Genomic DNA, 23,738 nt, shown 5'->3' with positions numbered 1-23,738 from the left:
CTGTTTTACTTTGGTCTAAGTGCAAGTAACAAAATGGCTCCACCCAGCACCAGAATAATAGTGATTAACTTCCTAAGTTGCAACGAGTCTTTCCCTGTGGATATCTTGTTATGACACTGAGATCTCATTATGGAACACTTCATCATAAGGAAAGATTGTTAGTAGTAGTACAGGACTGTATCAAGGTTATAATTTAGGTTCCAGTATATTTAATATGGTGTGGAGAGGCAGGCAAATACTTAAAATCTATTGTACATGGACTTGAAGTTCAAACAGAACTCCCTGTGTTTGTACTCATTTTGTGTTCCACTTTCCACAGACGTCAGAGCATCACACTTTACTAGCAGAATGTTGACAGCATCAAATTTCAGAATCCTCTGTGTAGAAATAAAAAGTTAACCTTTCTTTAGTGAGTATTCATGTTAGAAGTACTTCCCCACTCATCCATCCAGGAAACAAACCATAGGCTGTGGTTTACCAGGTCAATTCTAAAACCAGGTAACACAACTCTTATTACAAATATTCATTAGTGCAAACTTGCAGCGACCTTTAATGACCAATCTATAAATAAGAAAAACTTAAAAGGTTCTAATAATGAATAAATCAAAGAAATCTATGGCTATTCCATGATCAGAAAAAGGAGCTAAAATAGTTGAATACATTATTTGTTGGAAATCATTCACTCAATTCTAATAGGGACTTTTTTCTCAAAGTCTCCCACGAAGAGAATGGTCTTGAAATGAGATCACAGCCACACACACAAAACACTTTGGCACCTTGTAAGACTGTAGCAGCTAACATAATTGCCATGTATACACTTAAATGATGACTATATTGCTGGGAGACAAGTATTCCAGCCCTCCCTCCCATGAAAGAGAGCTGCTGAGGGCATTACTGTCTTGGCACACAGCAAATATTCTCCTTGTAATAAATTAATTGTGTAAGAGCATACGTGTGAGTTACTCTGCCTACTCTCGCCTTTTGAAGTGCCAGAGGACTCTGGCCTGATTACTCTTTTCTGTAATCTCTCCGGGTTGGTTGGCAGGTGTTGGGTGTGGTGTTACCAATCCTTTTCACTTTAAAGTAGAGTTAGTGCTAGTTACCAAGGGTATGTCTACACAGCTGACATTAAAGCACTGGGAGCCTAGCTACCAGTGCCATAGCACTGTCTACACTGCCACTTTACAGTGCTCGCTCAGGGGGGTGAAGTAAAGAATTTCTAAGTAGGCCTGTGTGTGTGAATGGAATCTTTTATTGTAATTCTGGCTGAGCATTCCCCTTGAAGCAGAGGCTAAGCCAGGAGGGAACAGAGGAATTGCCATACAGGGTCACACCTCTGGTCCATCTAGCCCAGTATTTCCCCTGTGGGGGGCTGGCCCAAGCATGCGGTTCTCAGGATTCTCAGCAAGTCCCTTACTACTCGGATTATTGTTGTTTTCCCTCTTTGCTCCCACTTCTGCACATAGCAAAGCTACTAGGAGCCTGGGATTCACCTTTCCACGGCACCTGGCTAGCAGAGCTAGAAATCTAGCAGTGTTTTTAAAATCACCCCGGCCCAGGAGGACAGCACTAGCCGTGCTAGGTGAGGGTCAAGTCCACTGGATGAACGAGGGGGGAGAGAGAACGAGGCGCTGCCTGGCTCTGACTTGCAGTTTGTTAAATGTCCAACAGTTGTTAGTGGTAGCTAAGTGGTTTCAGCCTGTGCCGAGGTGCGGAGGGAAGCGCTGTGAGCCGAGCGGGAGATGCTGTTCTCCAGAAGAGCCGCCGGGTGGCAGCAGGGGCAGCAGCTCGTCCGCCGCTGCCTGTTGACTGTGTGTTTCTCTGCCCATTCAGGCAGGAGGGAAAGGGGAGCGAGGAAGGGCGCCCGCGAGAGAGGCGCTTTCCCCGCAGCCTGGGAACCCGCCTCGGATCCCGCAGGGGTTTCCAGCAGGCGCTGCCTGGCTGGGCACTGGCCATTGCTTAGGGGCTCCCCGCTGCTCTCCATGGACTGAGGCTGCTCGGGTATCAGGCTTTGCATCAGCAGCACAGAGGGATCCTCGCCGTGGGGGGACTGGACGTGAGCTCCCGGTGACACTGACAAGGTAAACGCGCTGCTTGCTCCAGCCCTGTCCCGCTCCCCAGCCGCCGCTGGAGCAGCCGGCCTGCAGGGATCCCCCCATGCCAGCTGCGGGAATCGGAAAGGAGAGAGGCAGGTCACTTGGATCGGAGAGTGACCTGGTGCGTTTGATCTGAGAGGCTTTAGCCGGCGCGTACGGGGTGTCATTTCCCTCTTGGTAACATGCTGAACGTGTCTCTCTGGTGGTGGTTTGAAGGGCTGCTGAGAGCCCCACGTGCTGAGGCTGGAGTTTGCCTCTGTGGGACACGTTGTATATTCACAGTTCCGAGGGGGAATTGGCCAGTTGTTGGGCCCCACAGGAAGTAAGTGACTATTCAGCACTCCTGTCTCCCAATCTGCATCTGCTCTTCAGGCCCCCTTGATGTCCCCCAGAGGATGGCACAGAGTCCTGGTCTGCTAGCAGGCTAATGTGATCTCAGATCATGTGGCTTGTAGCTTTGAAGGCGTTCTCTCCTACACATTTCTGATCTCATCTAGGGGATTCCTGGCCCTTCTTTTATTGTTACTTGATTCTTTTCCCATAAGGAACCATTTCAGAGCTGCTTTCCCCTTCGCACTGACTAACCCCCGGGTGGTTGTAATCATAATGTATGTAAGGAAGGGGGAGCCTCTTCTTGTTTTGGAATTTGTCCCATCCAGATAACCCAAGAGCTCATTCCAGAGCGTTTTGTACAAGAGGTTAAGGGAAAAAAGTTAGTTATTTTTATGGAGGATGAAGAGCCAGTGACCCTAATCTCTTTAATCTGGTAAGAGACATGTTGGTCCATATCCAGGGGTCCAGATTGATGTATTGTGCAAATTGCGAAGGGTGAATGGGTGTCTTGCAGCTCCCTATGGCACTCCCTTGATGCTGCGCTGTGCCAGGCTGGACTCTCAAAACTGTGCTAGAACAGCCTATGAGTTGCTCCGATTTACATGGAGCTGTAGTGGCTCCAGGGGGCTGAAAATTCAGTGCAGGATTGAGGCAGTATAGAAACATCTCAAAATGCCACTTTTCCTCTGGCCACACTATAACTGAAACTTATAAACTTAAATAATATACTGCTGGGAGACAAGTATTTAGCAGCAAGGAAGAGTGGTGTAAGAGTCACTACTCCAGCTCTATATCACCAGAGGAACCTCTTTACACTCCCTGGGTGATCTCCCCTGGGCTGGTAAACTCCCCTTAGAGCCAGATTATGCCAGGAGCATGGAGCAAACTGGTTAAACTGAACTGTAGAATCTGGCTCACTGTTACCATTGGGCATTGCCATAGTCCTTTTCTCCAGGCCACTTTTTTAATAAAAAGCCCTGGAATGAACATGTCCTTTCCTAAAAATGTAAGTTTTTCCTTTAGTCTAAAGAAGTTTCAGGTTTGACATGGCAGAATTAAATAGTCACTGTGGTGATATGAACTCTCAACAGAAATAGTAGAAATCATCATTGTTTTCTATGCATCCCTCTACAGATAAGACTTTGTTCTTTGGATTGAAGAATAGTATCGCTTAATTTTGCTAGTGTCTCAAGCATAGCACAATTACACAATTCTGTGGATGAGAGAAGCCAGTGCTTCTTATCTTCCGACATCCCACCAGTCTTGTATGAACAGTGCTCTTGTCCCTGTCTTGTGTTCTGTGACCAGGGAATGCATTGGAAGAGACCAGTCCTTTGCTGAGTTTATTGCTGACCATGGTACCATCAGTGCATTCTGACTCACCTAACTGGTCCATCAGTCCTATGGTACATGTTTCTGCCAACCTGGACTTCTCCCTGGCACAAGGTCTGGTGATGGATATGATTCCAGGTCATTTAGATATCATTAAGGATTCAAAATGAAAGCTAAAAATGGTGACATTATCCAGACTTTTGTAATGCTCAACTCTTCTTTTTGGGCCTTGTGAAAATTTCAAATATTCTGTTGTAACAATAGAGTTGAAATCCTGATTCTCTAAACTATGCTCTGAGAGTGAGTGACTTCAGTGAAAAAACAGATATCCTTCAAGGAAAAAATGCCATAAAATAACAAGTGTCAGGGGCTAGAAAGATCAGACAAGCTGCTCTGACTTGAGCTATCTTATAGGTGCCTTAAACATAAGTATGGTTGGAATACCCAGCACACTTACCTGAGAACCTAATTCCTTAATCTGGCACCTGATTCTTGCTAGTTAGGTTTTAGGAATAGATCAAAACGTGCTCTTATTTAAATCTGGAGTAGGTCCATTGAATAGTGTTTGCACTAGCTATGTATTGTACTTCTTCTTTTTTTCTCTTTTCCTGCTTCATACAACAGGTTTGCTCACAACAGTTGATTTAGTTGCAGAAAATTAATTAGGGTTACTGGTGTGCAGTGCTGAGTTTTATGATGGGAGTATAAAACATTTGCTTTAGAGAACATGGATAACTGTCTTTTTTAAACCTGCTGTCAATAAAAAACAAAAGCTACAATTAAAAAAAAGACTTGGAAGCAGCCCAAGAGAGTAACTCTGGAGATTATTTGCTGTCATCATTTTGGGCCCAATCCTCCACACCGTTACACTGGTTTTGTGGTGGTGTAGACCCTTTGATCCCAGTGAAGCTGTGTTAGTGTAAAACTGTGGCAATGGAGTGTAGGTTTAGGCTCTGCATTTAAACAAAAATTCTGCCAAAAGTCCCCTGCATTAAGGGCCTCATGCAAAGTCCACTGAACTCAAGACTACCCAGGGTTTTGGATCAGGCCCTAAGAGAACATTAAGTTTGGGTAGGTAAGTGCTTAAAATCAAGTGTGTGTGTGCATCTTTAACAATGGCCTCTGCACTATCATCATAGGCTTTAATTATGTAAGGCCATCAATTTTGGCAAATAGAGAAAATGCTGTTCTCCCAGGAAGATAATTGCCATGTTGGCTGAGACCAATGTTCCATCTAATCAGTATCCTGTCTCTGACAGTATCTTTTCTGTCGCCCTAGATGCATATGTAACATTTTGTAACTTTCCATTCTTTTATACTTCACTCCTGTCATCCTTGTAATGTTCCATTACAATAGGCTTGAAAACTTACCTGTGAGAGCGCAAGGCTTTTCATATGTGTCTGAACAATTTTCTTTTCAAACGGCAGCACAGCCTGCCATAAGTACAAGTGAGGGGATGAGTCACTTAACTATGAAGTTAATTTGGCTGTGAATTTAGTGACCTATATATGCCAGCTGATTACTCTAGGCTATATAGTTAGGCTGTTGGATGTTGTGTACCAGTGGTTTATTGTGTACTTCTCATCTGAACGACTTCCCTGGACTGTTTCTCTGGCATTTGAGCTAGCACATGATGCTAGAAAATGACACTTACTAGATAGCAAGTGTTTTGGGATGGGGGTGGAGTGGGCGAAATAAGCGCCTATATAAGACAAAGCTTCAAGTATCAGGACCAGGGCTGCCCAGAGGATTCAGGAGGCCTGGGGCAAAGCAATTTCGGGGGCCCCTTCCATAAAAAAAGTTGCAAAACTATAGTAACATGTATTTGGAAATGTAAAAAATAACCAGTGAAATACATTTAAAATTAATTTTTAATAATTTGAAAATACACAGAATACATTATTTGAAAACATTAAATGCTTTAATGGTATGTATACATTTGCAATTACATAATGCTTCTTATGAAATTATTTTTTTACCAATTGTTCTGAACATTAATTATACAGCTGCAATTTTTTTCCTCGCTTTCATTTTGGTGAACTCATTAATAATGTCATCAAAACGTATGTCTTTGGCCTTTTCATATTCTATGCTCAAAGTGAGTAAATGGTTCAGCCTTTCTTCCCCGGTGGCTGAATGCAAACTATTTTTAATCAATGTTAGCTTACTAAATGCACTCTCTCCCGATGCTACCGACACTGGCAACACTGTTAGTAGGCGTAAACAAAACTGTGGAAACACATTTTCCAACCCTTTTTTGAAGAGAGCATTAAGAAGTGCAAGTGCAGAGGTTATATGTCCATCAACTCTTAAGTTGGAATCTTCTTTTATTTTGTAAACGATTCTAAGTTTCTCTTTTAAGATCTTCTCTCTGGAGGTCTTTTGGATATGCTGTGGCCAAAGTGTCAACAAAATTTTCTATAGAAGATTCATTCACTTTATCTGGCGGACACAAAATGGGTGAAAATAAATTTGAGACTTCAGCCATTCTTTCACCAAGACCTCCTAGCTCTGATAGAAGCAAATCCATTGTCAGGAAGAACACCTGTACTTTGAACTGAATATCGGGAGAGTCAAACGTATAGTCTGCATCCCCTGTGTTGTCAAAGAATCGCTTGTTCTTCCGGATCCTTGAGTCACTTTTCATTTTTGGGTCAATGCCAAGGCTTGAAGTGACTTGTTTGGCTTCTTCAAAAAAATTGGCCAACAATCTTTCAATGTTTGAGTTACCTTGACTAAGTTGCTCATGTATTTAGTTCCCTCTTCCATTGTTGATTTGGCACTTTGTAGGACCTTGTTCTTATCATCAATACACTGAAGCACATTGAACCATATTGTAGTAAGAAGTACAAATTCAAATGACTTAAGCCACTTAATCAAACAGTCAACATCTGCCTGGATTTCGGAAGATAAATGAAGCACCTGTGTGATGATTTTTTTTTATTAGGGGGCGAACAGCATCAACTCTTGCGCTCCACCTAGTTTTAGATACAGAGTGAAGAGATATAGTTGCAGTGGTCTGCAAAATTTTCCATCTTGCAGGGCTAAGAGCAAATACTTTATAGAGTTTCTGAACATTTCCAAAATATGTTTTTACCTCTACACTGGTTTCCATAGCGTGGGTGCCACAGAGGTTCAGCGTGTGAGTAATGCATGGAGAAAAATAGGCTTGGGCATTTTCTTCCAAAATTCTTGTCTTTACTCCCTGAAATTTTCCTGACATGTTAGAGGCATTGTCATATCCCTGCCCTCTGAACCAAGATAGTTCTAAATCACATGCTTTTAAAAATCTCTTTATCTGTTTTGTTATATCTGCGCCAGTCTTCTTTTCAAAATCTACTAGTTTAACAAATCTTTCATGCACATCCCAATTTTGTTTTTTTTGCATCACATATCTGAGAATAAAAACTAACTGCTCTGTGTGTGAAACATCAGGTGTACCATCAACAACAATGCTGAAATATTGGGCTTTTCTTATCTCTTCAAGAATAGAATTTAAAACTTTTTCTCCCCACACAGTTTCAAGAACTCATTCTGCCTTCGCCATGACAGGTAGTGAGCCTGCATTCTTCGACCAGACTAACTGCATTGAGCTATCATGTCTAGATGTGGTTTCACCTCAGTATTGTACCTGCCCACAAGCTTCAGTATTGACAAGAAAAGCCCACAGTTGTCATAATCAACAGTAGAATGGCTACCACGAAATGGCAGATTATTCTTTGCTAGGAAAATAATTACATCAACAATGGCAGTTAATATTTTACGCCATTTTTCCTCCTCCTATTTAATACTATGTTGTAATGCTGCCTCTTTTATCACTGAGTGTCTGAAATAATTCCTTCCACTTAATGTAATTGCTCAAATGTAAAGCGTTTTCTTCATGACTCTTGATTTTCTCGTAAATCTTTTTCCAATTATCGGCAATTCCACCTTCGCCAAATTTTTAATGATGTAATTGGTTAGTTTGAGTTGCACTTCTGTAGAGACTGCAAAGGAAACAAAATATTGCTTCAGCATCTTTACTCCACACCATCCAGTCTCTTTCAATACATTCGCCATTACTCAGCTGTTTAGAAAAAACTGTTATCGGCCATTTCCTGCCAAAAGAATCATGAGGAAAGTTTTTGGGCTTATGTGGTGGACCCTTCAATACAATAAGTTCTCTTTTCTTTACATCTAGGTACTTCCAAGAGGCTGGGTCATTACTGCACAACTCTTCTTCATCATTCCCATCCACAGCAGCAGGACTAGTCGACTGTACCAGTTTCTCAGTTATAGCAGTATTACCGCTGTGTTCTTCATTGTCTATCCAAAAAGGCTGGATTTCCTTCTCTTCCTCCACAACAACCATAACATTGTTTTCTGAATGTGGTAATATTTTGGATTCCTCAAACACCGCCTTTTCTTTTTCTCTTACCAACACCACTTTCACTTCCCACCTCTGAAGAGCCTTGAATGTCAGCATCGATCAACTCAGTCAACTGGCTTGACGTGGATTGTGCCTGAAGATATTTGTGAAGTTATTTTTCCCTTTTCTTCTTGCGTCTGTCTGGCTTTCTTCTACTTTCTCTTCTCAAATCCTGAAAGATATGTACGTTTCATTTTTCCAACCCCTACGATCGTTGACTGTGATGATACCTGCAAACAAATGAATTCCCTTGGTATCTTTCATTTTGTTAGGTATTGTGACACTGTACTCCATAATGCTTTATGGGAATATGACACAACTGGAATATGATCTACTGAATCTATCTGCTACATATGCTATGTAACGTATCTATATAAAGTTATGATCTACTGAATCTATCTGCATGCATGCCCAGGTAACTCCTAAACTCCATCTTGGAGCTGGACTGTGCATAGGAGTAAGGAGGGGGTCTCCACACACAAGAAAAAGGTCTATTTAAACCCCTGGGAGAGTCCTCCATGGTGGCTTCAGCTGGCTAAAGAGAGAGCCTCCCACCCTCCAGGATTCTTGAAAGAAACTGTAACAAAGGACAGTGTGCAAGGGGTGTGAGAGATTGCTGGACCCAGGCTAAAAGGAGATTAGTCTGTAAAAGGGAGCATTCTGGAACTGGTGAGGATCTTCTCTGTATTCAATTTGATTAGACATAGATTTGCGCATTTTATTTTATTTGGCTTGGTGACTTACTTTGTTCTGTCTGTTACTACTTGGAACCACTTAAATCCTACTTTCTGTATTTAATAAAATCACTTTTTACTTATTACTTAACTCAGAGTATGTATTAATACCTGGGGAAGCAAACAGCTGTGCATCTCTCTCTATCAGTGTTATAGAGGGCGAACAATTTAAGTTTACCCTGTATAAGCTTTATACAGGGTAAAACGGATTTATTTGGGTTTAGACTCCATTGGGAGTTGGGCATCTGAATGTTAAAAACAGGAACACTTCTGTTAGCTGCTTTCAGGTAAACCTGCAGCTTTGGGGCAAGTAATTCAGACCCTGGGTCTTTGTTGGAGCAGACAGAAGTGTCTGGCTCAGCAAGACAGGGTGCCGGAGGTCTGAGCTGGCAGGGAAAGCAGGGCTAGAAGTAGTCTCTGGGCACATCAGGTGGGTGTACCACATCACATGAGTTCAGAAATGCCAGTAGAAGTCATTTGAAACTTGTTTTTACAGCAATAGTGACTATCTTTTATTTGTTCTTTCTGTATCAAATAGGGTGGAAAAAAGGCCCTGGCCATGCCACTTACCCGCACCTCTCCCCTCTCTGGGAGCCTCAGTGCGCTGCGTCCAGGAGCAGCCCTCGACAGCGCTGCAGCAGCGTGGCTCCACAGCGGGACCTGAGCTCCTCCCACTCAGAGCCGTGTGGTAAGGAGGTGGGGCTGTGAGCTCAGGTCCGGACGGAGCCCTGCCCCCTTACCACACGGCTCTGAGTGGGAGGAGCTCAGGTTCTGCCGCTGCAGCACTGTCCAGGGCCGCTCCTGGATGCGGCGTGCTGAGGCGCCGGGGGATGGAGGAAGGCGGGGCCGGGGGGGAGCCTCAGACATTCTCATGGGGCTGGGGGCCCCTGCAGGGCCTGGGGCAAATTGCCCCCCTTCCCCCCTCCCCCGGGCAGCCCTGATCGGGACTGTCCCTATAAAATCAGGACATCTGCTCATCCTGCACGTATCTATCATGAGATTGTAGAAAAATTTTATGGTATTATGTTGTACAGAGAAATATTATGTAATTCAGGCCCCTTAGCTATATCGTCAACTGGTGTAAATGGGAGTGGCTCAGTTTATTCATTTACACCAATGTGTGTGGGGGTATTTTTTAATACTGCCTAAGCCTCTGGCTCTGTATCCTACTGCATACTGCTTTGTGTAACCTTTGCTTTGGCATTTCCTGATTTTTTTTTTTTTTTTTTTTTTTGCGCCCTTACCCTAGTAATCTGATCATTCCCTTAACCTAGCTGTGTAATAGAACTTCCTTGGTTTGTTTTGTTTTTTTTTTTCTCAAAAAAGAGAGGAGAGAAAAAACAAAGGTAAATGGGAACTTCGGTCTCCAGGACTCCAAAGCTGGCTTGCGATACCTGGCAATAGCAAGTATTAATTCCACAAGCTGGAAATATTTGCCTACACTGCACTGGAATGCCCTGTCCCACCCTGCGTTCCGATCCAAGGCCCATTGAAGGGAATACAAAGAACTACATTGATTTCAATGATCTTTGTGTCAGGGCTGAGTCTTCCTGCAGGGCATGAGTTAGTCTCTTGCTTACCTTACAGTCACACAGCAGCCTTCTCAAAACCCTTCACACCTTGCAAGGGCCACAGAGATTGAGCCTCTAAGGGCACAGCTTATAAAATGCACCTGTGATCCTATGGAGTCTTGCCTCAGCTTCTGCGCTCTCTCACTATGCTTTTCACTGCACAGCTAAATCAGCCACACATGCATGTGCACTGTAACCTTTCTGGAGCTCCTAGTGTATGTGCGCACTGCGGTTTTGCTGATTTCTCCCTCGGTTCAATTCAAATCTGTTTCCTCTAACACTAAAAAGTATTTCTCATCAATAAAGGATATTTCCATGGCAAAGGGCAACATTCAGGTGAGGAAACTTTAAATGGTGGGTGGGGGAGTTTCAAGCACTTCTAAATGGGGAAAATGTACTTTTTCGCACTCCTGAGGCTTCAGAGTGGCTGACCTGTTATCCCACTTTGCAAAGATCTTCACTTTGGAGGTGGGAAGGAGCCTGGGAAGGCAAAAGTTTCAGGAAGTTGTGAATCCCTGAGACAGGGCTGGTATTGGACTGTAAATGTTGCTGCAACCATAACTATAGCTGCTTCTGTTGTAATGACTTTTACATCTTAAATTCAAGAGTCTTCCTCTGTGAATTATGATTATTGCATAAATGAAAGGTACTTGATTAATTTGATGGAACAGGATACAACCCTTACTACACTGATATGGTGAGAGACTGCCACACACTCTCAAAGAAACCGAGGAACCTCCTGTACAGCAGACAGGAGAAGATCAAGAATGAGCTCTCAAAACTGGAGACTGTCATACAAAACCAAACTTCCACGTAGCTGGACTTTACAAAAATGAGACAAGCCATTTACAACACACATTTTACTTCTCTATAAGAGGAAAAAGGACAGTAAACTATCTACATGCCACAGGGAGCTACAACAGTGGTACCCTCAACTCATCTAACAATATTGTTAATCCAGGGCCGCCCAGAGGGTTCAGGGGGCCTGGGGCAAAGCAGGGGAGCTGCGGTGGGGGGCCCTTCAGTCGCTCCATGTCTTCAGCAGCACTGAAGAGCTCCCCGCCGCCGAAATGCTGCCGAAGACCTGGACTGCCGCCAGGCCAGGGGTCGCGGGGCCCCTGCGGGGCCGGGGCCTGGGCAAATTGCCCCACTTGCCCCCCCCGCCCCCCGGACGGCCCTGTGTTAATCTATCCAACCACACACTTGGCCTGGCAGAAGAGTCTGTCCTATCTCGGGGACTCTCTTTCTGCCCCACCATCCCCACGAATATGATACAGTTCTGTGGTGATCTGGAAGCCTACTTTTGTCATTTCCGACTCAAGGAACACCATGGCAACACACCACTGAACAGTGCACTGACCCACAGGAACCCTGCTACCAACACTACAAGAAGAAGAAGAATTCTGCGTGGACTCCTCCTGACGGTTGAAATGACAGACTGGACTTCTACATAGAGTGCTTCCACAGATGTGCAGAGGCTGAAATTGTGAACAAACAGCATCACTTGCCCCATAACCTCAGCGGTACAGAACGCAACGCCATCCACCGCCTCAGAAACAACTGACATTATAATCAAAGAGGCTGACAAAGAAGGTGCTGTAGTCATAATGAATAGGTCGGATTATGAACAGGAGGCTGCCAGGTGACTCTCCAACACCACATTCTACAGGCCACTATCCTCTGATCCCACTGAGGAGTACCAAAAGAAACTACACCATCTGCTCAAGAAACTCCCTGCTATAGCACAGGAAAAATCTACATGGTCACACCCCCAGAGCCCTGACCAGGGGTATTCTATCTGCTACCCAAGATCCATAAACCTGGAAACCTTGGAGGTCCCATCATCTCAGGCATCGGCACTCTTACAGCAGAATTATCTGGCTATTTGGACTCTCACCTCAGACCCTACGCTACCAGCACTCCTAGCTATCTTCGAGACACCAGCGACTTTCTGAGGAAACTACAATGCCTTGGTGATCTTCCTGAAAACACCCTCCTGGCCACCATGGATGTAGAAGCTCTTTATACCAATGACTACAAGCTGTCAAGAACAGTATCCTTGATGAGGCATGGCGCACCTGGTGGCTGAGCTTTGTGACTTTTTCCTCACCAACAACCATTTCAGATTTGGGGACAATTTATACCTTCAAGTCAGTGGCACTGCTATGGGTACCCACATGGCCCCACAGTATGCCAACATTTTTATGGCTGACTTAGAACAACACTTCTTCAGCTCTCGTCCCCTAGTGCCCCTCCTCTACTTGCGCTACATTGATGACATCTTCATCATATGGACCCACGGGCAGGAGGCCCTTGAAGGATTGCACCTGGATTTCAACAATTTCCACCCACCATCAACCTCAGCCTGGACCAGTACACACAAGACATTCACTTCCGGGACACTACAGTGGAAATAAGTGATGGTCATATAAACACCACCCTATACCAGAAACCTACTGACCACTATACTTGCCTACATGCCTCCAGCTTCCATCCAGGACACATTACATGATCCATTGTCTACAGCCAAACCCTAAGATACAACCGAATTTGCTCCAATCCCTCAGACAAACACCTACAAGATCTTTATCAAGCATTCTTAAAACTACAATACCTACCCGGGGAAGCGAGGAAACTGAGCAAGACGAGTACCCAGAAGTCACCTACTACAGAACAGGCCCAGCAAGGAAAATAACAGAACACCACTGGCCATCACATACAGCCCCCAGCTAAAACCTCTCCAGCACATCAACGATCTACAACCTATCCTGGAAAATAATCCCTCACTCTCCAAGACCTTGGGAGGCAGGCCAGTCCTCGCTTACAGACTGCCCCCCAACCTGAAGCAAATACCAGCAACTACACACCACACCACAGAAACACTAACCCAGGAACCAATCCCTGTAGCAAACCTCGTTGCCTACTCTGTTCCATATTTACTCTAATGACACCATCAGAGGACCCAACCATATCAGCCACACCATCAGGGACTCATTCACCTGCACATCTACTAATGTTATATATGCCACCATGTGCCAGCAATGTTCCGTGCCATGTACATTGGCCAAACTGGACAGTCTCTATGTTAAAGAATAAATGGACACAAATCGGACATCAGGAATGGTAACATACAAAAGCCAGTAGGAGAATACTTCAATCTTCCGGGACATTCTGTAACCGGTTTAAAAGTAGTCATACTTGAACAAAAAAACTTCAGAAACAGACTTCAAAGAGAAACTGCAGAACTAAAATTCATTTGCAAATTTAACACCAATAATTTGGGCTTGAATAGGGACTGGGAATGGCTGGCTTACTGCAAAAGCCGCTTTGCCTCTCCTGGAATTGACACCTCCTCATCAATTATTGGGAGTGGACTACATCCACCCTGATTGAACTGGTCCTGTCAACACTGGCTCTCCACTTGTGAGGTTCTCCCTTCTCTACATGTGTCAGTATATAATGCCTGCATCTGTAATTTTCACTCCATGCATCTGAAGAAGTGGGTGTTTTTTACCCACAAAAGCTTATGCCCAAATAAATTTGTTAGTCTTTAAGGTACCACCGGACTCCTTGTTGTTTTTGTGGATACAATGTAATGCGGCTACCCCCTGATACTTAACCCTGATACTTACTACTATGTTTTGATGTTAATTCACTTTTCCTTTACTGAGACAGTCTCTCTGCCCATGCTTTGGGTGTGTTAATGTTAGGGTCCCCACTTTTGGTGACTGTCAGGATCTTAAAGCTGCTGCAAGCCCCTGATTGCCCCCTATATTGCTGGGGCAAACTGCAGCCTCTGTGGCAGTGCAAAAGGGACTACTTCTTCATTAGATACTAACCGGCAGCTCTGAGCAAAGAGATCATGGGAATATCGAGTGCACTCATTTGAAGCTGCCTATCTCTGCAGCTGCCCTAGAAATTGCAGTTTGGAGCAGAAGCAACCTGAGGCATTCTGTGGCACAGCCACACTTGCTTCTGCAAGTCCAGCATGCTTTTCTTGGAGGTAGCATCGGGGCTTTTGTCACTGAGGAGGGGTGTCTGATTAGGCCATGCAGGGAAAGGATTGCTAGGAGGGAATCTCTATGCTGATCTTCTTGCCCAAATTTTTCCTCTCCCACCCCCCGCCAAGCCAGAGCCAGCCAAGTTATTCATCTCTTCAGGTAAAGATGGGAATGTCCCTGTGACTCCTTCTCTGTGACACCTGCACCTGCTGCCTGCTTGAAGGGCAGAGGTTGTAGGAAACAGGGCTGTCTCCAGGCACCAGCTTCTCAAGCAGGTGCTTGGGGCGGCGGCTCCGGAGAGGGGCGGCACGTCCACGTATTTGGCGGACGGTCCCTCACTCCGCCTGGGAGTGAAGGACCTCCCGCCAAGTTGCCACCGCAGATCGCGATCGCGGCTTTTTTTTGTTTGTTTGTTTTGGCTGCTTGGGGCGGCCAAAACCTTGGAGCCGGCCCTGGTAGGACAGCAGATGAACAACTGATTTTGCAACATCTCTCAGCTAAAATGCAGGAAACCGTATGGTTGTTTTTCCCCCCAGCATTTTCTAGGGAAGTAACACCCCTCCCACCCCAGTTCTCTCCATTTTTATCATATTGATACAGGTGTTTCTTTCTGAGCAAGTCTAAACTGCAGCATTTGTAGAAATGGGGGAAGGAGAACAAGGGGATATGTCCCTATGTAGTTCCACATACTGGACACTCTCCCCTCCCCCAACACACCATGATTTTGTTTAGCTAGAGGCCTGCTTGGTGATGGGAACTCCTTCTGGCTGCATTTCTTCTCTTGTCCCTAGTTTCTTCCTCTGGCATGCTGTCACACATAATGGCCACTAAATTTGGTAAAGACAAGGTAGGTGAGCTAATATCTTTTACTGGATGAACCTCTGGTGAGAGTAGGGTGACCAGATGAGGGAAAGAAAAAATCGGGACACATGGGATGGGGGGAAGAGCAAAAAAAAAAAAAAAAAAGCCGAGTCAGTCCCTGCCGGCGGAGCAAAAAAATGCTGCTGGCGGATATCGGGACAATTTGCATCCCGACCCCAAAGATCAGTCGGGATGCGGAACACACCCTGAAATATTGGGACGTCTGGTCACCCTAGGTAAGAGAGACAAGCTTTTGAGCCACACCGAACTCTTCTTCAGGTGTGGGAAAGGAACTGTATACTGAACTTGGTAAGAAGAGGCCTATTGGTGCCAATGGGCAAAGTGTTCACTGTTCTTTAGAAGCAACTCCTGTCTCAGACCTGACAAGACTCACTACACATGATATTTATCCATGGTATTTATCCATGAAGGGTTGCATGTGAGGGCTCTACTGACAGTTTGTCTCTTGCCAACACACACGATTGTTGTGAGATGTGTGTACCAGTAATGTTTAAGGAATAATTTAACTCTATTGAAAAATTATGCCTTTATGGTATTGAAGTTAAAGTGATGTCATGAGCAAATCATATGTTTCTGTGACAGCCCATTCAAGTGAATTATTGAATTATTTTTCAATTGCTCAATTTCCCACTGTCACAAAAACACAGAAAAGTCAATGGAAAACCATCAAAGATGTACTGTAAACATCAAAACCACTTGCAAGTAAAAAGGAGCATTATACTAGACAGGGATCATCCTGTCTGTGAATAAGGACAAAAGACGGATTCAGTGTATCACAGGGTGGAGAAAGATGCTCTGCATCCATTCACTGAGAAGACATCTTGTTGAGTGGTATGTTTCATGAAAGATTGAGTTCTGGTTCCTGGGAGGCCAGCCAGCTCTCTGACAGACTGAACTCTGGGGGTGGGAGGGAAACCTACTTTATTACATAGGAAATAAGTGTAGGCCCTAGTTTACGTTTAATGATTTTTGTTTTGTATTGTAACCATCTGTTTCTATTAGTCACTCTTGTTTCTAGTGGAACCTCTATTCTTTCTTAAATAAACCTTCTTATGTTTTGTTATGAGTATGCGTAAGTGCTGTGTGTTCTACAGGGGCAGTGAATTAAGGTTAAACTGGCGTACATGGCTCCTTTGGGAGCAGAGGATCTGGGATTTCTGAGTAGCAGCCAGTGTTGGGCTGGAGATCACAGGGGAATGATTCAAGGATTGGGGTGCACCTCTTGTTAACCTGCAAGGCAAAGACAGGACTGGCATAGCCTGGGACAGTGGCTGAAAGGCTGGCAGTGTTGGGGAGTTGACACCCAGCTACCAAAGGCAAGACTCCTTCTTGCTAGAGACAAGGGGCAACAAGGTGACTCGCAGTCCTGGGTCCCCTGAGAACCATCACAGTTCCTCTTCCAATTTTGACTGACATTGGCAATCCAGTGGTTAATGCACTTGCTATTGCACTCCCTCTGCCCAGCATTGGGCTCTAAAGCTGCCAGGCAGAAAAACAAGATGATTTTGCTTTGGGGCCCTGTGAATTTAAGGCTGGAAAGGCACCCACTTCTACATTGGCTTCTACAGCTGCAGAATTGTGGCATTCTTGGAGCTTTGGTCAGTATTTATAATCTTGGCAGTGGTTGCCATTAAAGCAGCAACACTTGCCAACTTCTACCACATAGTGGCAGCTGGAGATACCAAGTAGTGGTAACTGCTGGCAAATGTTTGACTTCTTAATGGCAGGCGTTGTACTTGAAATGTTACGTTGCAGTGCAAATTGGGCATAAATTATCATTGTAAAGAAAAAGGCAATATTGGCTAGATGCTCGGATTGGCTGTCAGGAGCTGGGCTTTTACTTTTCAACACTGTCACTGACTTTCTCTGTGACCTTGATCAAGTCATCTAGCCTCTTTCTCTGTTCCCCGTATTGGATATTAATATTCCAAATATTAATTAATATTCCAGAAGGATATTAATATTTACTGACTAGTGTGTTAATGTATTCACATGAGAAGTATATTAGGCATCAAAACTATAATGTATAAAGAAATCACATGATACAGTGTGTGTCCTTTGGATTTATTAATGTTTTTTTTGTTTTTTGTTGTTTTAAATTGCAGCTTTAGCACTTGCTTTTTGGCTATTTGACATGAGCCTGGTGGTTCTGTGCTGCTACCTTTTGGCATCCCATTCCTGTATTTATTTTGGATATTCTGTTAATAGGAAGATTCCGTACCCCTTATGTGGAAGACAGGTTTAAAAAAATTACTTCTGTAAATTGTTTTCTCAGTATCTGTGGGAGCCACTAAGAATCTATTTTCTGTAAGGGCCTGATCCAAAGCCCATTGAAGTCAATGGAAAAGCTCCCATTGACTGGAATGGCTTTTGGATCAAGCCCTACATGCATGATGTAGGAAAGGAAACAGTGAAAAGGAACAGTGCTTGGTTTGTGGCACTCATTCTTGTTTTTTACAGATTTGTTTTTAACTTAAAAATCCCCAGGTTTTACAAAAGTCATTGTTTGGTCTTTACCAATTTTCACCCAAATGTGCACCACTCATGTATGGAAAATATTGATTGTATTAAGAAAATTCAATACATTAGGTAGATGTATTTATGTTGTTAATAAATTAGCCTAAGTATAAATGCAAGGCTGTCTGTTTAAAGTAAGGCAACATAGCGGAAGATACACTTACTTGTGTGCATATGTGTACGTTCTGTTAATGTGCACTCCATGAAACAAACCACAGCATTAAATTGCTTTTACTTTCAATACTTTTACTTTTCTCTATTCGTTGCTTTTTTCTGTCTTCCTGTCCCCCCAATATTAACCCCTAAAACTGAAGTTATTTTTTCATTGATTTTTTTACATTTTTTTTTATTTTTTTTTGTTATAAACACTTATAAATTCATGGGAAACTTCTTAAACAAAATAGAAACTGAAAATGAAGGGTCTTCTACACAGTGTATCAGAACTTCAAACACAGTCCTCTACAGATTGTCAGCCTGTGGGTGTCCTTACCCAGGCATGGAAGGTAGTAATTACACTTGTGTCCTCTTTCTGCTAGCACACGGAGTGCTTCTGTTTTGCTGGAAAAGTAACTGTCAGAGCCAAATTAAAAGCACACTTTGTGATTACTAATTGGGTGATACAAACTGGTGGAATGACTTGATAGAACAAAGAGATGTAGACAACAAGGTCGTCATCTCCTCCAGCATTAGGGCTGGATTCTCTGGTGGCATAAATCTCTGGAACTCCCTCTAGTATTTACAGCATGAAAACAATAATAAAAAAAAAGTTAATATGATCAGAAAGTAAATGGACAAACTCCCTAACTTGGAGATGAGCCCTGTCTAAAAAGACTTGTGTTTGGAGTTCTCCTGACTCAAAGATATTCAACCCTCTTGTTACCCCAGCACAAGGGACTATCTGTGCAATGGGAGAGGTGTTAACCCCTTGTTCGCCACAACTGGGTAGTGCCCCTGCATCTTATGTGCTAGTTTTAAGGAGCAAACTGTTTGTTCTATTTACACTTATTTATAGAGAGAAATGTATGTGTGCTAGTGAGACAGAAAGCAAGTCTCTATGTGATTTGTTTGGAGAAACAGCCAAGTGTTAAACCTCTCAAAATAAAGGTTTCTAGTGAGATGACAGATGTTGCCATATAGGCATCTCTGAGGCCCTGCTCTGCTATTGCTTCACTACCAATTTATTACTGTGCAGTACTGCCAACACCAATCATAAAAAGTCATGTTAGTCCCCTAAAATCTTGAGATAGGCTTATAAATGATGAGATTTTAAATAATACATTTTGCTTTATAGTTTTTTGAGCCCTTAGGGTTGTTGTTCATCAAACTCTTCTCTGAAGCTATGAGGGTTAGAAACTTACTCTTGTAATGAAAGCTGGGATGGTGATGTCATCCAATCTCTAAATATTGCAATACTTGTGATAAACTCTTGAGAGTTGGCAATGCTGGGAGAAATTTGTCCCTGTGCAGAGAGATAGCCCAAGGCTTATTCACCACTTTATCCTTCATTTCATGTTCTGAAGGAATCTGGTATCTCACGGCTATAGGCTTAACCAGGGAACAAGCTTTACAGTTGTCCCCTGCATAGAGGTGAATTTTGCCCTGCAATAAGAGTAGAAAGGAATTGCTGCCTTCTGATTCCCTCCCCCTTTTAATAAAGATGTTAATCGTGTATAACTCCATATAACCCATGGGGCTCTGTAACTGGACAGTGTAATACTATTTTGTAAGGTGCTGGATTTTCTACTGCCCCTTTGTTTAGTTCACTTTCTGATTTTGTTCAGTTCTTCACATGATTCCTGGACTTCTAAAAATGCTGCTGTTAATAAGACATGGCTGCTCTTAAATCTGATGGTATATATTATAATACTGAATGGTTAAACTTCTGCACTTGCTGACCTCTCTCTTGCTGTGGAACCCACATCTGGGGATCACTTTAACAGCAGAGGACAAAGAACAAAGTTCAGCAGAGAAATCTGTGTGAATGGGACCTCAAAGAAGAGAAAAGAGCTATAGGGAGATACAAGTGGCATGGTAGCTCACCATCATCCAATATGCCACTGACCTAGATGGATGTATTCCTGGCTCCCACTGCCAGAGGTTTGGGAAGTGAAGGGGTCAATGTAGCTGTTTTAAAATGCTTTTCTTCGTGATGACTACTGGTTGATGAACACTCATGCACTCCCTTCAGCGTGCCAGCTGACATCACCCCCTCACTCTGCTGCATCATAAGGATGCAGGAGTATGGTAGTGTTCCCTTACAGGAAAACTTCAGCTAGGTACCCTAATATCTACGATTCTTACTCAGGCAACACTCCCATTGACTGCATTTGGACTAGTGTGAGCTCAAGATCACTCACAAACATAAGGATTTCAGTATTGGGTCTACAATAGCTAAATAGTTAACTAAGACTATATTTTAAAAATTTATGGCATAGTGTGAGGTCAGCAATTCTGTGGGATCATTTAAAAAAATTATCTCCTAAAATTGTCTTAAAAATCCTTTAAAATCCATATGAGCACCTGTATCTGTTCCAGTATCTTGCACGGTGACTGTTGTCTCTCCCATCAATGGCTGATGTTCAACTCATGCTGAATTATTACCTGAACAGTCCCCAGGAGGTTGGATACTCAGAGTAAGGTGCTAGTTAGCATGAGTAGGAGTATTGCAATCTAGCCCTTTGTGAATTGAAGTTTGCTAAGGACCAGATTCTACTCCCCTGTACTTGTGCTGAGTAATAGCTACCTTGTTGAGCAGTCCCATTAATTAGCTTAGTGGCAGAATCTGGCTCTAAATATTAAAATTATTTATTTATTCATTTTTACAAAAACCAGTGAGAATTTACTTGAAGATAACTCTGAAACTTTCTGATTTCCAGTTCTTATGGCAACACCCATTGTGTTAGTTCTATTTTTTGAAGTTGCCAAGGTGGTGGTCGTATAGATCAATTGTATTTTATTTAGGTATTGTTTTGTGTATTGTTTTTTTTCTTACCTTTAATCCATCTATCTGGTTGGCTAAGAGAAACCAGGTGTCCAGTCCCACGCCAAGTAATTATAATAAAATGACATTCCATAAGCTGCCCAAAAGTAAGGATATCCTACAGGATGGACTCAATTATTGAATCTGCCAGCAGTGAAAACTGTATCTAATACTTCTCTAGTCCCATGGAATAGTGCACGGGATAAATGAACGTGGAACAGCGGGTAAACCTGCTTGCTGTGACCCCTTTGGGTCTGTACGTGGAATTTAAACATTCAACTAGAGCACCGAGGGGATTATGACTTAAAAGAAAAAAGGAAATTAACTATTAACTCTTAGGTCGCTAGTACTGTTCAGGTTTGGCAGCCAAAGAAATACTGTGCTTTTTTTCTAGATCTGGTAGCTGCGGGGGTTCAGGATGAATGTCAGTATTGATCTTGTAGTGCTACCTGACCATTAAAATGCAATTTCCTTTACTCCTTAACGTTACTATTATTGCTTTTAACTGTTAATCCATGTTATTCAGCAAAAGTTAGATTTTTATTATTCTTTGCTAGCCTACAGGTTAGGGGTCCAATCCAGTAAGTGCTGAGCACTCTCGTTGGGGCCAGGGGGTTGGGAGCACTCAGCACCATGCAGGGGAGATTTACAATGTTGCAGGCTTAGGCCTTGATTAATAACAGTGGTGCTGACAACACTGTTCTACTTAATTGTCTCTAACCATCATCATTACAGAGTTTATATCCTGTCTGCTCAGATCTGCTGTTGGCTGATGCTTAGCACAGCAGATCTCTGCTCCCATGCAGTGTTTAACATAATTTAAAAAAAATCCATTTGGCAGTTTTGAATGATTGGGGTATGAAAAAATTCTTAGAAAGTCGTATGATGCTACTTCTGTACTCAGGGTCTGAGATTGGTTTAACTTCTTTTGAATATTTACTTGTGACTAATAGTTTAAAACAAAAACATGATTTCTTTTCAGAAACCAGGGTTTACAATAAACGTTCAGTAGTTTTTGTTTCTCCTAATGGAAATTTCACAAAGATGGTTTTAGTATGCAAGTTTACTGTGCATGTGCAGCACCTGTATTGACCCAGTAGATCTTTAACAGCTCCCAAAAAGCCATTACAGTTGAGGGGGTCGTTGATCCACAAACTAAGCTTCCTTAAGCACATTGGTTATGCTGGTTCTGGCAATGTTTCACATTTCTGCTTTCATGCCCCTTTCCCAAACTGCTGTTGCATGAGTTGAAATGGAAGCTCCTGTGTCACTGGTATTATAACCTGCTTTCCTTTGACTTTTCTTAAATGAATATGCACAGTTATCAACAAACTCTATAAATGAGCTTCTGTAAGCTAGGTGGCAGGAAAAGTACCCCCAAATTTTTCACCTTTGGTACTGGGTGCCTCAGCGTGGTGGGAGTGGCGAATTTTGGATCTTAAAAAAAATCTGACAGTCCTGCAAGTTTGGGTCAAACACAAAAATCAACTTAGACCCCTCAACTCTCCTTTTAAGATACAATAACTCCTGAAACTAAACCAGCATTTCTAAATTATCCACAATGCAGTAGCCTCCACCACTGCACATAATTTAGGGCCTTTTGCAGAATTCCATACTTGTGCAAAACTCCTAGCTTTTCTTAAGTATTGCGTGAGGAGTTCTGAATAGGGCCCTGATTGTGTCAGGTGAAAAAGAGGTCAGTTGGCAGATAGATGTTGAACTAGTTTGTGCTCAAGGGCAAATTATTACGGAGCAGTGACCCTCACCTGCCATCAGCTGAAGCTGCAGGCAAAATACCCATCTGTATACAACTGAAAAAAAGGGGATTCACAATTTATTGAATGAGGATCTTCTTGAATTTGCAAGAAAGGGAACAGCAAAACTCAGCCCAATGCAAAGCTCTGGCTAAGGCAAGCATGAGACTTTCCACTGTGCTGGAAAAGAAAGATGAACATAAGAAAGGACCATCTCTGCAGTTTGTAATTCCTCAAGAACAGTCTTGCATCCATTGTGCAATTTTTCTTTTCAGTGGCCCATGGTGTCACAAGTTGGACACCCACTACGCTGAGGCATCCAGTATCAAAGTACATATGTCTGCCATGGATGATAGGCTTTACTTCCCTTTTAAAAGAAAGGAGGGGCAAATTTCGGATCTTAAAATCTACATGAGGGGTCCAAGTTGATTTTCAGGACTGTCAGATTTTTTATTTATTTATATATATATATATATATTTATATTACACACACTAACATTTCATTAAATATGATAATTCTATGGCCTCAGTTATAATTGAGTGCAGATTAGATGATTTAATGATCTCTTCTGGCCTCAAAATCGGTGAATAAAGTAATAACCTTTATACTAGTCCTCAGTCTATTAAAATATTTTAAAAATTCACATACAAATGCATTCTCCAGAGACACTACATAATATTTACCTTCCCTTTAAGAGAGACATTTTTAACGTAAATAGATGGTGTCCATTTAAATTGCACTTAATATCACAAATCTCTTGAGTTTAATGATACATCTTGTCTCAATGGCAAGTCATCAATTTTGACAGAACATGTGGTGAAGTTCCTCTGACTACCTTGTCATCTGAACTGATCTTAAGTTACCGCTGTACATTTTTGTAATTTCAGCATGTGAAAATGCTGGTGTAATCCTGTATTTTGGATATATATTCTTTTACAGTCACTAGCACTTAAGTTAGTGAACTAAGCAGCTTTGCCCAGTGATAATGTAAGAAGGAAGGAGAATCCAAATTTTAAGCTACATATTTTTATTGAAGGTTGAATGAAATAAGCTAAGACTTTTATTTTTGTTTCTATTCCACACATGGAACTGCTAAATTTAGTGAGGAGCAGCATTTCAGTCTCCAAA

At 42.8% G+C, this 23,738-nt stretch overlaps 1 protein-coding gene across 2 annotated transcripts in view; it reads left to right on the top strand.

Annotated features, from left to right (window-relative positions):
- Window positions 1-1,996: 1,996 nt before the first annotated feature.
- Window positions 1,997-23,738, top strand: part of THSD4 (thrombospondin type 1 domain containing 4) — a 641,818-nt gene continuing 620,076 nt past the window's right edge. For both annotated transcript variants that reach the window (XR_008446511.1, XM_054042518.1), the window contains exon 1: window positions 1,997-2,081. The gene's annotated coding sequence lies outside the window, so the exon portion shown is untranslated. The remainder of the gene's footprint in view (window positions 2,082-23,738) is intronic.

This window comes from Malaclemys terrapin, chromosome 10, assembly GCF_027887155.1.
Source record: "Malaclemys terrapin pileata isolate rMalTer1 chromosome 10, rMalTer1.hap1, whole genome shotgun sequence".
NCBI lineage: Eukaryota > Metazoa > Chordata > Testudines > Emydidae > Malaclemys > Malaclemys terrapin.
This window is presented reverse-complemented; position numbering and strand designations above follow the sequence as displayed.